Source organism: Cricetulus griseus (genome assembly GCF_003668045.3).
Source record: "Cricetulus griseus strain 17A/GY chromosome 1 unlocalized genomic scaffold, alternate assembly CriGri-PICRH-1.0 chr1_1, whole genome shotgun sequence".
NCBI lineage: Eukaryota > Metazoa > Chordata > Mammalia > Rodentia > Cricetidae > Cricetulus > Cricetulus griseus.
The window spans coordinates 68,886,999-68,902,829 of NW_023276807.1; the positions used below are offsets into that span (position 1 = coordinate 68,886,999).

General features: G+C 47.1%; 1 protein-coding gene across 4 annotated transcripts in view; it reads right to left on the minus strand.

Moving 5' to 3' along the window:
• Arhgef7 (Rho guanine nucleotide exchange factor 7) overlaps positions 1–15,831 on the minus strand; it is a 79,171-nt gene that overhangs the window by 56,641 nt on the left and 6,699 nt on the right. The gene's annotated exons all lie outside the window — the stretch shown is intronic.

The window sequence follows — 15,831 nt, forward strand, 5'->3', positions numbered from 1 at the left end:
AGCCCTTGGAGGAAAACCAAACCCAGCTCTGCTCCCTTCTCCACCAAGGTCAGGCAAAAGCCAGGGTGTAAGTCAGGGGCCACCAATAAAGGTACTGAGTGAAGGCTCGGGGAGGGCTGAAATCCTCTTTCTTTAGACTGTATAGAGTCTACAGGACAGGACATGCCAAAGATGTTCTCTTCTAGTACATAAGAAGTTAAATTAAATGCACCCCATCCAAGGAACAGCACACAAGGTACATGGAGACAGGGGAAAGCACAGAAGGTGACAGAGAAACAGATGGAAGATGAAGCTGATCCCAGGAGAGAGACAAGGTAGGGCCCAGGGTAGAGAGCTCTGAAGAACCTGGACTGTAGGCCAGAACTCACTCTGACCCTGAGTCAGTCACACCACAAGACTGAGCCAGGAGAGAAGACACATGAGCTAGCCTGGGTTAAGACAGCTGGAATCCAAACACAAGAATGTGTTCCCGTGTGTGTGTATGTATTTGTGTGCTATGTGGATGTACCACTCACCTAAATCTAGGAGAGAATGTGAGAAGATCACCTGGTTAAACACTTCTGCTTTTGTTTGGAGGAATGTGTGCACACATGCCTGCTTACAGATGTGCTAAAACATGCACAACTCTTTCCAAGCACTCTTTAAGGACTGTGTGTCACTTCTGATCACTAAATAACCTCTTCAAATACTTTTTATAAACCAAATCATCCAGAAAAACTAAGACAAATCTAAATGGTGTAAATTATAGGAAGAAAAGCTAAATGCCAAAAGCTGGATGCCCAAATGCATAACAAATTAACATAGTTTCTCTTCTTGAAGCAAAATAGAACAATCTTGATCCGCTGCTCTGGGATAAGCACCTGTGGGCTGGCCACTCTGCCCTCCTCCTCCTTTTGCAGCCTCCCCACCAGGGCCAGGAACTCCCTCCTCCACCCCTTCCTGCCTTCCCACACCCCACCTCCTTCCTGCAGAGTCTCACTGTTTTACTTCCTGAAGTCCTGCCCCAGCTGTGCTGAGCTCCCAGAAATCCCCCAAGTACCAGCGTCCATGTGTGCATTCCATCCTAGGGCAGAAAGTCTAAAGAGGCTGACTACACATCTCCCACCACCCACCCAATGTATACTGGACCTGGCCTGAGTGGATTTGTGCATCACCCATCCAGAGAGTAAGATGTACCTTAAAAAGAGGATGATGGTTCAAAAGGGGACACTGCTGAAAATTCATGAGAACCAAACCAAAGCACAAAACCCCAAAATCCAAAAAGCAATCGTCTCAAACTCCACCAGTCTCAGTAGGCAGGTCAGTCTTCCTCTGATCCCTTCCAGCAAAACCCTCAGGACTTTCATGGGCTGCAATTTGTCCTGGGTTGTAACACTTGTAGCTTACAGAGAGAGCCAGTCCAAATGGGAACTCCTTCTAGGTTCACCTCCCTGTTACAATTTTTAAGGATCACAATAGGCTAAGTTCCATTTTTTAAAGAATAAAATGTATTGCCCTGCCTAGGCCTTAGTTTCCTCATGAAAAATGTGAAGTTCCCTTAATTATAAAATGCCACAATGGTGAGCTGTCCTTCAGCTCTAAGGTCTAATATTGAGCCTGGAAAATTCAAGCTCTGGTATTCCACCAGAAACATACAAATTCCCACTAACCTTCATTATGGTGAAGCAGCAAGTCACAAACCCCAGAACAACAGGATGTGAAATACGGGAACGCTTCCTGTTATTCCAAGACTATATAGCTTTCCTACCCAGATACCACGGAGCATCTGACTGGCTGAAGCTGCAGCCAATGGGCTTCAGCGTGACATGAGACCTCAGTAAGTACTGCTACCTTCCTTCCCAGGAAACCCAACAGTGAGATCAGACAAACCAGGAGGCCCATTCTAATGTGGTGAACTGAGCGTTCAGTTGGGGTGCTTTTCCAAGGAGCACAACAGACTACTTCCCCAAACAGCAACCCAGCCAGCAAAAACATAACCAAAAGGCCTTAATTCAGAGACGGTCACACTAAAGGAACCAGAAGAGGCCTGGAGCCTTCCCTGAACACCTCCCATCTAAGCCAGTCAGTATGACATACAAGACCACTCCCCAGAGCCATGAAGTGTCTAGGACAGAATGCACAGCCTGGAATCGCTGTGCTTCGCCAAAAAGGTAACACCACCAACTGGCAGAACAGTTGGCCTTCACAGCACACAGAAGCAGGAGGCTACTGCCACACAGACCAGAGGTACACATGTGCTTCAGAAGGTCTGCTTGCCCCTCTCCTGCCCTAACATTCCTTCTGTCCAGGCACAGAAGTCTGTGACCCTGCTGGCCACATTCCCAGATAAGCCAATTCTGACCTTCAAAGACTTTGCAATCTGATCTACCTGCCATCTCAAGCCACAACATCTTCTACATCTCTAAAAGTGCTATATTTGCACACAGTCCCTATTTTATGGTTATCTGCAAGAACCAAACACAATGTCAGGCTTAGCTCTTGTATAAATGCCTGAACAGAGAAGAATGTGGTATTAACTGTTCACATAGTATCTGTATGGCAAGCTGACACCATCAAGGTGACCTGTGAGCAGGTGTGAACATGCCTGGTCACCTGTGGAGTAAGGTGACACCATCAAGGTAATCTTTCAGCAGGTATGAACATGCCTGGTCACCTGTGGAGCAAGGTGACATCATGAAGGTGACCTGTGACCAAGTGTGAATGTGCCTGGTCACCTGTGGAGTAAGGTGACACCATCAAGGTAATCTTTCAGCAGGTATGAACATGCCTGGTCACCTGTGGAGCAAGCTGACATCATCAAGGTGACCTGTGACCAAGTGTGAATGTGCCTGGTCAGCTGTGAGGTAAGGTGACACCATCAAGGTGACCTGTGAACAGGTGTAAACATGCCTGGTCATCTGTGTCCCCCAAATGTAGTTCTTCTGACCAAACTATAACATTGTCTCATCCAAGAACAGTAGGACAAGCAGGAGCCTATGGAGCATGGCTGCTAGAAGCTGATCCACCCAGAACTGCCCTATCAGGACTCAATGGTCTGACCTCCTTTATTTCTCTAACCCAGGCTTAGTAGGGCTAGACTTTTCCTCACTAGTTTGGGGGGTTGGGGGCCCTGCATCCTGCAGGCCTACTTAAGTTCCAGGAGCCTTGTGGAGTATCAACAAGTCTCTGACCAAGTTCTTCAAATGAGAAGGGCCAGGCCCAAGTGGAGCTGCTGCCAAGAGTGACACCTACCTGCAGCTGGCAGAACTGGTCAGGGGTGGGAGAGCGATGCATAAACAATGTCCCTCAGCAAGGTGCCATCTTCTACCTACAAACACAGCCAGGACTTTCAGAAGCACAGGCCATACAGAGCAAGAGCACTTTAGCACAGCACCTCCTCCTCTCAGAACGCTGTGACTCTGAGCAAGCAATGTCACACTTCCTAGCAAACAAGGATTCTCTTCTACCCAAATCCAAAGCACAGTCATTATAAACTGTTGGCAGCTAAGGCTTCAAAGAAAGGGGGAGGGATGCCTGGATGTAAGCAAATCGGTTGTGAAAGAGCTCATTCCCAGAGGGCCCCACTGTACCCTCAGTAGGTGACAGACCAACAGCCCAGGTGGACTCTCTACTCTGGCCTGTGCCACGCATGCCTCTACTCTAGGTCACCTCTAGGAACCTAAGTGACCACACATTTCTGCACTATTCTCTAACTCAGTAGCTTGAACAGAAAACATCTATAGTGTTCTAATTTACGTTCAGAAGCAACTTGCTGCATGAATGTAGGTGGGAAGCTGAAGGCATTTGGCAGCCTGAAGGTGTCAATGGGCTGGAAATCCTGATAACAAGAAATCGCCACTGCAAGGCTGTTGGAAGGAAACCTGGATTCCTAGTGTCCACATTGCAAGGATAAAGCTCCCTAATGCAAGCAAAAGGAAGGTAGGGCCTACAATTTCAGGAATGGCATGGCCTACTCTAGGAAGCCATGTATTTATCAGGAGTTTTCAGTGTAGCCCACAGCAGCAAGTAGTAGAGCACCTTCTTCAAAGAAGAACAGGGGCTTGAGACTGACTACCAAGACACAAGCCAAGCCAGTGGCCACTGAGACAGAAGGAGAGCTACGCAAGGAGCCAACAACCTAGACCACATGTAATTTAAACTTAGAAGACTGGGCACTAAACATGAACAGAGCCCATCCAGATACTTCTCTTGCTAATAATACCCAAGTTCCACCAAGTGCTCCCACACCCTGTGCCCAACTGTCTCCTCAGAAGCAGAGCAGCTTGGCCACACAAGCACAAACATCACTGACCACTGTTAACTGACATGACTCACCTTGCAATACTGACCTAAAAGCAAAACAGAGTGTCTCATATGTACATGACATCCCCAGGTGGCTACACCCAGAAAGCGCCTGGGAAATGTGTCTCTCCTCCCCATCTCAGTAGGAATGAAACACTGTTGCAGAAGACTGACCCCAGGCTTCAATTCCCCAACACCTGCCTGGACATCAGTTCCACTACAAAGGGTTTATGAGAAGTTGTATTTCACAAACACATGTGCACAATGGCACACACAAAGCATGACTCTTGGCAGATATTTCTGGAGTGTTGCTCACAAAGTTTAAAAACAGATTTTTGTCTTATCATATTGTCAAAGGGAATCTGGTTTCAGAACAAGAATGACAATGAATCTTAAGTGGTGCTATTTAAGTTTATTGCAAATGGTCCATACTGTTGAAGACAGTAAAATACAGCCCTGTCCCCTAATCTCCTTGGCTTCTGCAGATTCTGAACTTTATCCCACCTACTCTGCTTCCAGAGACAAAAACAGAGCTTCATACCAGGTTCTAGAAGTTATAACACATTCACCTAACACACCCCTGAACAAGCTACTTCCCTCTAAGATCAGAATCAAATCTTACCAGGTCTGTGGATCTGTTCTATCAACAACATGCAAACACATATGGCAGGGAACACATATTCATAGAGACATAATCAATTGGTGTTGGTAATTTCCAGGAGGACCTACAGAGTACAGAAGAGACAGTTGAGAACAGGAAGACAGAAGGGCAGGCATCCTTCCCTGGCCTAGGAGAACCCTTCATAAAGCACACCTGGGACAGTGGCAGCTCCATTTACAGCAGAAGGGAAATAAACTTGCTGAGGATCAATGGCACACCAACTGGTGCACAGCCTGGACCTCCCAGTATAGACCATGTGCCAAATTTATCTTACACACCGGGAGAGGAAGCTTGATGAGCAGAAATAAGCTCTGACTCAGACCACTTGGACTTTGTCCTAACAGCACACTGCCAGCCGGAAGAGGAGACTAGGGTGCAGTTCCACATAGGCCTCCCATACAGCCTGCCCCGGGTCCCTTACCAACACTTGGCAAAGCACTGCCTACCTATCACTAGAACCTGAACCTAACCACAGCAGGACCTGGACAGAGGCCTGACACCTGACTGGGAAGTGACAGCAGTCACAGTTCTAAAAGACAATGAGAATATCACATAAACATCAAAACTAACAGCAATTACAAACCCCAGAATGTGTTTCAAGACACACACAAATACCCCTTCTTCCTCCCATAGCACACAGAAGTGACAAGCGAAAAGCTTGAAGTGGGGAGAGAGACTATAAGCATTCAGCATAGATGACTACTGGGCCCTGAAAATCCTAAGAGTTGGGAAGAACCCCATGAAGCCATAAGACACGGAGCAACACAAGCAACTGCACCCACAACCTTTTCCTTGGACAGAAGTTGAACAGCACCCTGACCCCTCCCCAGAGGAGAAGCAGGCACTACACTGAATCCTAATAGCAGATCAACTTGAGATGTTCCTGGACTCACAGGACAGACACTGAAGAGGGGGAGGAGACAGTAAACCCGCCCCACAGGGCAATTCCCCAGAGCTCAGTTACACTGCTACAGGACACACCTCCTCCAACAAAGGGTTCTACCAACTGTGGACCAAACATTCAAATATAAAAGCCTATGGTGGTAGGAGGAGGAGATTTTCATTCAAACAACCACACAGTTGAACCCCAGAAGTCAACTGCCTGACAGCATAGCCACCACTACCTGTGGGAGCAGGTAATTAACGTCAAACAAAGCAGCTCTGGAAATGACACTAAAATGTCAACTCTATCACTGGGTATACACTAGACATGGGCACAGGATCACATCTCTACCCCTGAGCCCCCATCATGTGGCAGAGCAGCAGCATCTCCACCCAAGTCCTATAGCTGTCCTGGTCCTGAGAAGTAAGGACGCAACAGCAGCGACCTGCACTCAGCTGCCAGTGTGCTTCATGACAAGTGCATTCTACCTCTGCTTCTGGACTCCCAATTCCTTCTTACACATAGTGCAGCTGCTTCCCCTGTGTCCTTCCTTGGAGCCTGTCCTGGAACTCGCTCAGTAGACTAGGCTTGTTGGTTAACATTTCTCCTTTTACAACTGAAGTCCATGAGTATGACACTGAGCTCAGAGCCTTAGTCCAGGCCGGACTGACATTCCTCTGATTAAAAAAAAAAAAAAAAAAAAAAAAAAACAAGGTGTGTTGGTGGCGCATGCCTTTAATCCCAGCACTCAGGAGGCAGAGGCAGGCAGATCTCTGAGTTCGAGGCCAGCCTGGTCTCCATAGTGAGTGCCAGGATAGGCTCCAAAGCTACACAGAGAAACCCTGTCTCAAAAACACACACACACACACACACACACACACACACACACACACACACACACACACACACACACAGACACACACACAGACAGACAGACACAAAAAAAAAAAAAAACCCTGCATAACAGAGGTCAGAAGTGGATAAGTATGTACGCAAATAATTGGTTCTAGAAGCAGGGGAGTATTTTCTCCTCTCCCACACAATCTTCTAGCCTAGATGTCACCAGCTCTACTCACCAATGTCTACTGTACTGTAAGAGTGCTGACCAGCGCTTAATATCCCAAGGGCAGCCTCACACCCAAGGGTCTGATACCAAATATCAACTACCAAAATGGAAAGTGTTTCAAGCAAAGGTGGCCAGCTGGGTCAGATATATCACCTGGTAGGTGTGGAGGCAGGAACAGCACAGGTATGACAGTGTTAATGACTTGCACGGTACCTAAGAGCTAACTCTGCGGCCCCAGAGACAGACACTAAGTGCCCTCTCGCAAATGCTATGGGAAATCAGGAATACCTTCATGCAGCTTTTGTTTTGTTTTGTTTGTTTGTTTTGGGGGGCAGGGTTTCTTTGTATTGCTTTGGAGCCTGTCCTGAAACTCGCTCGGTAGACCAGGCTGGCCTCAAACTCACAGAGATCCACCTGCCTCTGCCTCTTGAGTGTTGGGATTAAAAGCATGCGCCACCAATGCCCAGCTCACGCAGAATTCTTGCCCAAATTATTTAACTAGAATCAAACCACAACCAGGTACACATCTAAGCAGGCATAACAACTCACGACTATAATCTGAACACCTGCAAGGGGCGGGGAGAGAGAAGGCAGAGCATCTCAAGCTAGAGGGCTATACAGTAAGACTCTGTGTCAAAACAAAATAAAAACAAATGACAGAGAATCAAGCTAACATGGGCTATACAGTAAGACTCTGTGTCAAAACAAAATAAAAACAAATGACAGAGAATCAAGCTCAAACTATTCCAGAAGCATCCCTCCTCCAGCTAGCTTACACAGAAGATGCCGAGAGTGTCAAGTCTTACTCAGGTGTAGACCCAGCAAGCTAGAATAACCAACCTGCAGACACAGTGTAACCACCAGTCTTCTGTCTGGGGTTTAGGCCTTTGAAGGGGTGTGGATATGTGCCTGGCACTGTAAACCTGGTCAAAAACTAGGGCTGAGAGGGTCATAGCTAAAGAGAGAGGAGAGGAAAGACACTTGACCTACTTCTGCTCCCTCGCTCGCTCGCTGTATGGACATGGTATCACACTGCCTTTGAAATATTTCTTTGTGCCCATAGACTCTGCTTCTCTCAGCCTGTTTGCAAAGCCTCCATTTATAGCAGGTGACCACTAATAAGAAATTCGTATCACATGCTAAGAAAATGGTGACTGAGAACTCAGCCCTAAACAGAACATCTATGTTATCACCACCAAGGTTCAGGGAACACTACAGGAGGAGGAAAAAATGGAAGAGCCAGCCAATGGGAAGGAGTTCTGTGAGACACCATCTTCTGGACCTGACACGGCCGTCTACATCCATGAATTCACAGCAAGCAGCTATGTGTACAAGATTGGGCCCAGTGACATTCCACTGTGGATGAGAGAAGGGATGCATAAGGGCCCAGCCCTCCGGGAGGAGGTATAGCAGCAATGGTTGCTAGGAGAAAGCAAGTTATATTCCTTTGTGGTTTGGTCAAGTAAGTCACCCTTTCTCACATAACTTTCCCACCTACACATATGCAGACAACCCTAATTAAACACAGTGGGCCACAGGGGGAAAGACATCAAAGAAGGACAGGGACTTGCTGGGAAGAAGGGTTTGGTGGGAGGGAAAAGAGGTAAGAGAGGATAATGAGGGAACACAATCAAAGTATACTACATTTATGCATAAAACTGTAAAGAATAAATAAAAATTAAAGATTCCAAGTCATAAATTATGATAAAGGCAAGAGAGCAGTTCTTTGTTAAAAGAAACTGAACTGGGATGACAAAGTAAATGATACATTCCCTCTACTCAGATGCTTCACTTTGAGAACAGGATGCATATCTGAACATGGACTAAACATGAAATAACAGATTACTATGCTAAATGTCTTGGGAAACTATGAAAGCTAGCATCCATACTTTAACACATGCACTAAAGTATTCAGGAGTATCACCAAGTCTATAATGTAGTTTAAAAGTTTAGCAAAATAAAATGTAAACCAACGTGTAGAAACTTGCAGAGATAAAATGCAAAGCATAAGCACTGGACAGACACAAAGGCCCAAGTGTTTACTCTGCTGTCTTCCAGCCAGCTGCTCAAATTCTAATGTAAGAAACAGTCCAGGGAGAACAGGCCAGGAAGCTCTCTAGCATCCATCCACCCCTAACCTCTCAAGGCGGGAAAAGGAAAGCATCCATTGTCCAGCAGCTGGCAGTGAGCAATCCTAGAAAGCCCAACAGCACTCCTGGGACCACACAGCTCACTTCCTACAATTCACACAATGGGCAGCCAGGTGGCCCCAGTTCTGTGAAGCCACAGCTGGAGAGAAGAGTGTTTCTCACTCCTGCTCTTGGCCACCAAGACTTTCCACTCTTCTGAATTCCTGTGATGTCAGGCATTCATGCCCCAGCTGGTCACAGGTGCCACCCGTGCCCCTCAGCAAACCCAAGGCTTGTAGATGAGTTGGCCAGCTCTAGATACCAAACACATCAGCACTTTCCAAGACCTCAAGAGTCTCTGTAAAGCTTCCCCCACACTGAGGCCCAGGAGGGTAATAGGAGCCTCCCTCACCTGTAAGCATCACAGAAGAAGGGTGAGGCGGCCATTCTCTATGGGAGTAGAGTAGTACAAGCCACAGTAATCAATGCCACGCCATGGCAGAAGAGCAGTCAGGGTCCTAACTACAGGAGACAACACCAACACAGACTAATGCAAATTTGAGCAAAAATACATTTTCTGGGTAAAGTTATTTTTTTTAAGATTTTATTTATTATGTATACAACATTCTGCTTCCATGTATAGCTGCACACCAGAAGAGGGCACCAGATCTCTTAACGGATGGTTGTGAGCCACCATGTGGGAATTGCGAGAATTGAACTCAGGACCTCTGGAAGAGCTCTTAACCTCTGAGCCATCTCTCCAGCCCGGGTAAAGTTATTTTTAACACAGACTCCACATCCAAACACAGTGCAATGACTTGGCTTTTGACTTGGCTTTTGTTACACTGACTCAGTGGGAACCTGTCCTCAGCTGGTTCCCAGAACACAAAGGGCACTCAGAGACAAAAAGATGAAGGACAAGGAGCTGTCAAGAAAAGAGAGGGTTTCCCCATCCAACCAGACAATGGCCTGGGGTTTGCAGGGTTTGTTTTCAAAGGAAAACAGAAAGATGATAACTAAAGGACAATCAAAAAGAAACCTGTTTTACTAGACTTAGAAAAGATAGGAGGGGCTGAGGACCTAACTCTGTGAGATAGCATCTACCTAGCTTGTGCAAAGCTCTGGGTTCCATCCCCAGCATGGAGGAGGGGGGAGAGATGATGATACGGAATAGGAAGTAAACAGAGGGAAGGGTGAAAGGTCACTGTGAGTAACTGTAGGATTCCCCCACACAGAAACAGCAGTCACTCTATTTCAGGGCTCTCAGCCACACCTGTACATCTCAAGCTTCATTCCACAGCCTCCCATCTGTCATGGCTGTCACTGTTTCATTTTCCGCAAGGACTGAGGAGAAGAAAAGCACAAATTCTCGGTGAAGCATTTTCCTACTGTTTAACCAACCCTGAACATCCCTGAAAAACATCCACATGACCTATTGCAGCAGGATAAAGCACACTTCACATTCGAACACCTGGTTTTTTACCTGCCCTGGTTCAGTGACACTGTCTGAGATAAAAGGCTTTCTCAGGAAGGTTCCCAGACCCATGTGGTCAAATGAGCCAGTCCAGACAAGCCACCCAGCACAACAGCATTACCTAGGGTGACAGCCACAGCCTGGCCTGAAACCTGCACTCCTACCTTGAGGCTCAGAGGTACAGCCTTGCTCTGTCTCCTCAGCAGGCACAGACCTCACCACAGAACCCACCACAGCCAATAACTGCCCATGTGCCCATCCACTGGACACCAAACTGAGCCCAGCTGGGCTCCTTGCAAGATGGAGATACAGGAGGGCAGTGCAGAAGTACTCATGGACTTCTCCATGTTGCATGCCTCCCTTCCCAAGATTCCCCCAAGCCTCCCACGGTGGAGACTGAAGGAGCACCTTGCCCTGCACAGGACCTAAAATGGTTCTGGGCATCCTCCATCATCCGAGAGCAGAAGCACACAGGCCAGAGGAAAGGCTGCACAATGTGTGGCCCTCCATCCTGCTGCTGTCCGGAACCACCTCAGTTTCTCTTCCTCTACAACTGCAGAAATGTGCTTGGCCCAGTTCCCTACCTTAGTCCGGGACCCTCCAACTCTGAAATTTGTACCATGTCTAAGTCTGCAGAACCTCAAGGTCTCTAGGACCTGAGCATCCTTCCACTGAGTTCCACCACAAGGAAGCCAGCACCAAAACCTGGGCTCAGTACTAGCCAGCAAGGGGCACAGAGCCATCTACCAGCCATCTGTCCTCTCTAACTGATCCCCATATGTCAGGGCTGACAGCACCCACTGGATCCAAGTCAGAGTTCATATAAACCATCTGATACAAAGGCTGCTTATCTCATTACACTTGATCTGTAACAGTTTACACAGCAAAGCTTTGAAAGAACAAAACTAAATTCTGTAGTTCTAAGGACGAAATAAAGGAGTGTATGGGGAGGGAAGAGGGGAGAAACTGAGGTAACACAGACACCATGCAACTGAGCCCCCTATCATTTGTCTCGGACAGTACCCTAAGGCCCCTAGAGCCTATGGTTCCTGAAGAATGCCCAAGGTCTCTGACAAGTATCCCAAGTTCCCTGGCTGGACACCCCATGGTCCCTAAGGGTTCCACAAGAGCCCTGGGTGGACACTTGGTAGAGTTTTTGCCAGTTCAACAAATGTCTACTTAGTGATCCATGAGCAAGGACACATGTTCAAAGAGCCATAGACAGGCAGACAGCCCAAAGCACCCAGAATGAAGGGAGGAGTGGCACTGGAAACAGTATACATTGGCCCAGATGACAACTATACAGACAGGACAGAACACAGGCTTCTCCAAGCACAGGAACAAGAAGGCATAATAATCACTGGCCAATGACCATAGCTCTGCTCCCAACCTCTCCATGTCTCAGTTTTTAGGCACTAATGCCACTTCACAAGAGCTGGTAGAGGTCTCAATGAGTTGACACCTGTGAAGCTACAACTCCTTGCACAGATTACAAGTCACTCATAGAAATAAGTCATTTACCATTATGGACGTCTCCAACAGGTGGACACGACTAGAACTCCAAATCCAAAAGTCCAAGAGCGCACAGGTCAAGAAAAGGTGATGCTCTTTACAGAGACTGGTCCACTAAGGCCAGCTCTTGGACAGGCCCAACCTGACTCATCTCCCCGGATCACAGGCAGGCAGGAAAGTGGCACAAGTGCCAGGTGCCAGGCCAGCAGAAAACTGGGCTAGAGACCATATGAGCCATCCCACCACAAGCTAGCACAACAAGGAGGCAGGGAGACAAGCTGGGAAGAAGAGCCTGCTGAAGGGAAGGTTACATGTTATACAGAACTTTCCAGGGACACTGTCCTGCAGACCTCAGAAACAAAAGGCAGAACTAAAGCAGCACAGGTCAGCAGCTCATTCATCACCTGGCAGCAAGTCACAGAAGAGCAAGAACTCAAGTCTAAAGGGCCAGAAGTGTGGCCCAGAGGTAGCTAGAACAAGCCTGTGGACCACATCCCAGCACCCCCAGCAGCTTCTCCAGTCAGAAGAAAACCCACATTTCTACACATCCTGGCCCTTAGAAAAGAGAAATGAATCATAAAGAAAAATGAATTTGGGGCTGGAGAGGTAGGTTCAGCAGTTAAGAGCACTGGCTGCTCTCCCAGAGGTCCTGAGTTCAGTTCCCAGCAACCACACAGTGGCTCACAACCATCTGTAATGAGACCTAGTACCCTCTTCTGGCCTGCAGGTGTACAGGCAAGCAGAATACTGTATACACAATAAATAATCTTCCCAAAAAAAGAGTGAGAGAAGAAAGGAAGCGAGGGAGGGAGGGAGGAGGGAGGGGGAGGGAGGGAGGGAGGGAAGGAGAAAAAGACATCCAAGACCAGACTCCCTACTCAGCTGTGACAGGCTTAGAGCATCCATGCCTCCTATCCTCATTCACAGACAGGGACAGTACCCTGCAAAAGGCTGCAGTGCAGATTCTATGAGACAAGGAAAGGTCTAGAGAGGCCAGATCAATGTACCTGCAGCAGGAATGATGCAAACGGAACTGGGGAGGTCCACCCAGGGCTCATCTCCCAGCCCCTCTAAAACTCACCCACTCAGCAGGCTTCTGAGCAACAGACTCAGTTCCACTCTGGGTCCTCTACACTAGCCCCCTTGCAATGGACTCTCCCTTTCCTTCACTTAGTTTTCTAAGACAAAGGTCACTGGAGAAGTTCCAGTCCTTGGGCCTTACATATCACCTGTCCATTCCTAGAATTCTCTACCATCCCTTGCTCCCCACTGTCTTCTCATACCTCTGGCCATCATCAGGACTCTTTACTTTGGTTCATGTTATTTAGCAGTTTTCTCTGGAGGGCAATTTGTGAAGGCACAGGACACACAGAGAAGGTGAAACAATGTGGGCATTTTAGGACGTTTACAAGAAGGTGAAACAACAAGATGTCCTAAGGAGAAGTCAAACACTCCATCCTACAGGGAAGCTCAATTAAGACAGGAAGTCCCTGAAACTGACCACATTCTCTAGGCTGCTCCCTCCCAAGAGTACTGGCAGTACAGCAGTGTGAGTCACTCTCAGACAAGTGAGCTGCAAAGACAACTCAACCAAGCAACCTGGAAAAGGTTTAGGCCAACTAAGCTACCTGAAAAGGATACTCTCCAACCTGCTGAGCTGCTTCCTAAAGGCTGGGCAGTGTGCTCTAGATTTCCACACAGGGATGGGCTTTGGTGATGCAGCTGTCTCAGAGTCAATTCTGCTCCTGTAAGTACCCCTCACCCATACTCCTGTAAGAAACCCCAATAAATTCACTGGTTCACCAAATTGGACTTTGGACTGCTGTGAACACTGTATTTGGGATAAGTAAACAACTTGTGTATGCTGTATTGCTCCACGAAAACTCTGTCACACAACAGTTGCTGCATTTACCCTGAGTATCTCCATCAGTGTGGACTGGGTAAAGCTAAGATAAAGGACACTCACAACAGCAGATGACAAAGTACAGCACTCTGTAATAGTTCTCCACTCACCCTCTTAATTGTATGTCTGTACATCACATGTACAGGAGGCTAGAAGAGGATGTCAGATTCCCTGGACCTGGAGTGGTGGGTGCTGGGTCCTCTGCAAGAGCAGCACTCAGTGCTCTTAACCACTGAGCCATCTATTCTCCAGCCCCTTCCCACTTAATAGTTTATGAACAGAGAAGCCGGGGTCAGCAGCAGCCCAAGTACACTAGTTTCATTTCTGCTGCTTAGGGGTGTGTGATGGTTTGAATAGGAATGACCCCACAGGCTCACATATTTGAGTGCTTGGTCACCAGAGAGTGGCACGATTAGGAGTGTGGCCTTGTTGGAGTAGGTGTGGCCTTGTGGGAGGAAGTGTGTCACTTGGAGGTGGGCTTTCAGGTTTTAAAAACCCAAGCCAAGCCCAGTGGCTCTCTCTTCCTGCTGTCTGCTGATGCAGATGTAGAACTTTCAACTCCTTCTCCAGCACCATGTCTGCCTGCATGCTGCTATGCTTCCCTCCATGACGATAATGGGCTAAACTTCTGAAACTGTAAGTCAACCCCAATTAAATGTTTTTCCTTTATATGAGTTACAATGGTTATGGTTTCTCTTAACAGCAACAGAACACTGACTAAGTCAGACAGGAAGGGTTTATTTTGCTTACAGGTTACAGTCATCACTGAGGGGAAGTCAAGGCAGGAATTCAAGCAACTAGCCATATCACATTCCCAAGCAGAGAGAAACAAATGGAACTTCACTCACTTGCTGCTCATGCTCAACTAGCTTTCTTCAGTCTTGTGGTTCAGGGTCCACATTCTTCATTCTTGTGGTTCAGGGTCCACATTCTTCATTCAGTCTTGTAGTTCAGGGTCCACACTCAGGATGGGTCTCCCCAATTAAAAATCAATATAATCCTTCACAGACACATTCCAGGCCAACCTAATCTAGCTAATCCTCTGTTGGCTCTTATCAGGTGATTATGTTGTGGCAAGTTGACATTTAACATCAAACACTCTGTGGACGGCCACAGTCCAGTGACACTCAAAGCTCACACTGAGAGGACACACACAGAAAGACAAGAAAGGAGATGTCTGGACTCCAGAAACACACAGAGCCTTTACATTACATTACACCAAAAATGCAGACATGTATGCTGGGCAAAATTAATTCAGTACCTGCTGCTAATCTAGCACTGTTTCAGCTCTCCTCAGATCCCCAGACAGAGGTAACCAAAAGCTGGCTGAGGTTATAATACTGTCTAGGTGGAAGCATCAAAAAATAAATAAAACTTACTTTTCAAGAAAATATTTTAAGTGTGTGCATTTAACTTCAAAGCTTCTTAGTAGGTATGGTTAGTGTCTTGGTTACTTTAAAACTGCTATAACAAAACATCACTACCATAGTAAAGAAGGAACTTAAGTGGACTTAAAATGTCAGAGGGTTGGAGCTAAGGCATGGCAGCAGAACAGCTGAGTACTCATATCTTGATCCACAGTAGGAGATAGAAAAAGAGCACATTTTAAATGGTGCAATGTTTTTGTTTGTTTGTTTCAAGACAGGGTTTCTCTGTGTAGCCCTGGCTGTCCTGGAACTTTCTGTGTAGACCAGGCTGAGCTCAAACTCAGAGCTCTACCTACCTCTTGGATTAACAGTGTAAACCACCACACCTGGCAAGTTTTTTGAAACCTCAAAGCCCATCCCCAGTGACACACTTCCTCTAACAATGTCATATGCCTCATAACCCTTCCCAAACAGTTCCACCAACTAGGGACGATGGATTCAGACATACTTGCTTATGGAGCATATTCTCATTCAATCACAACTAGTTTTGAGAAT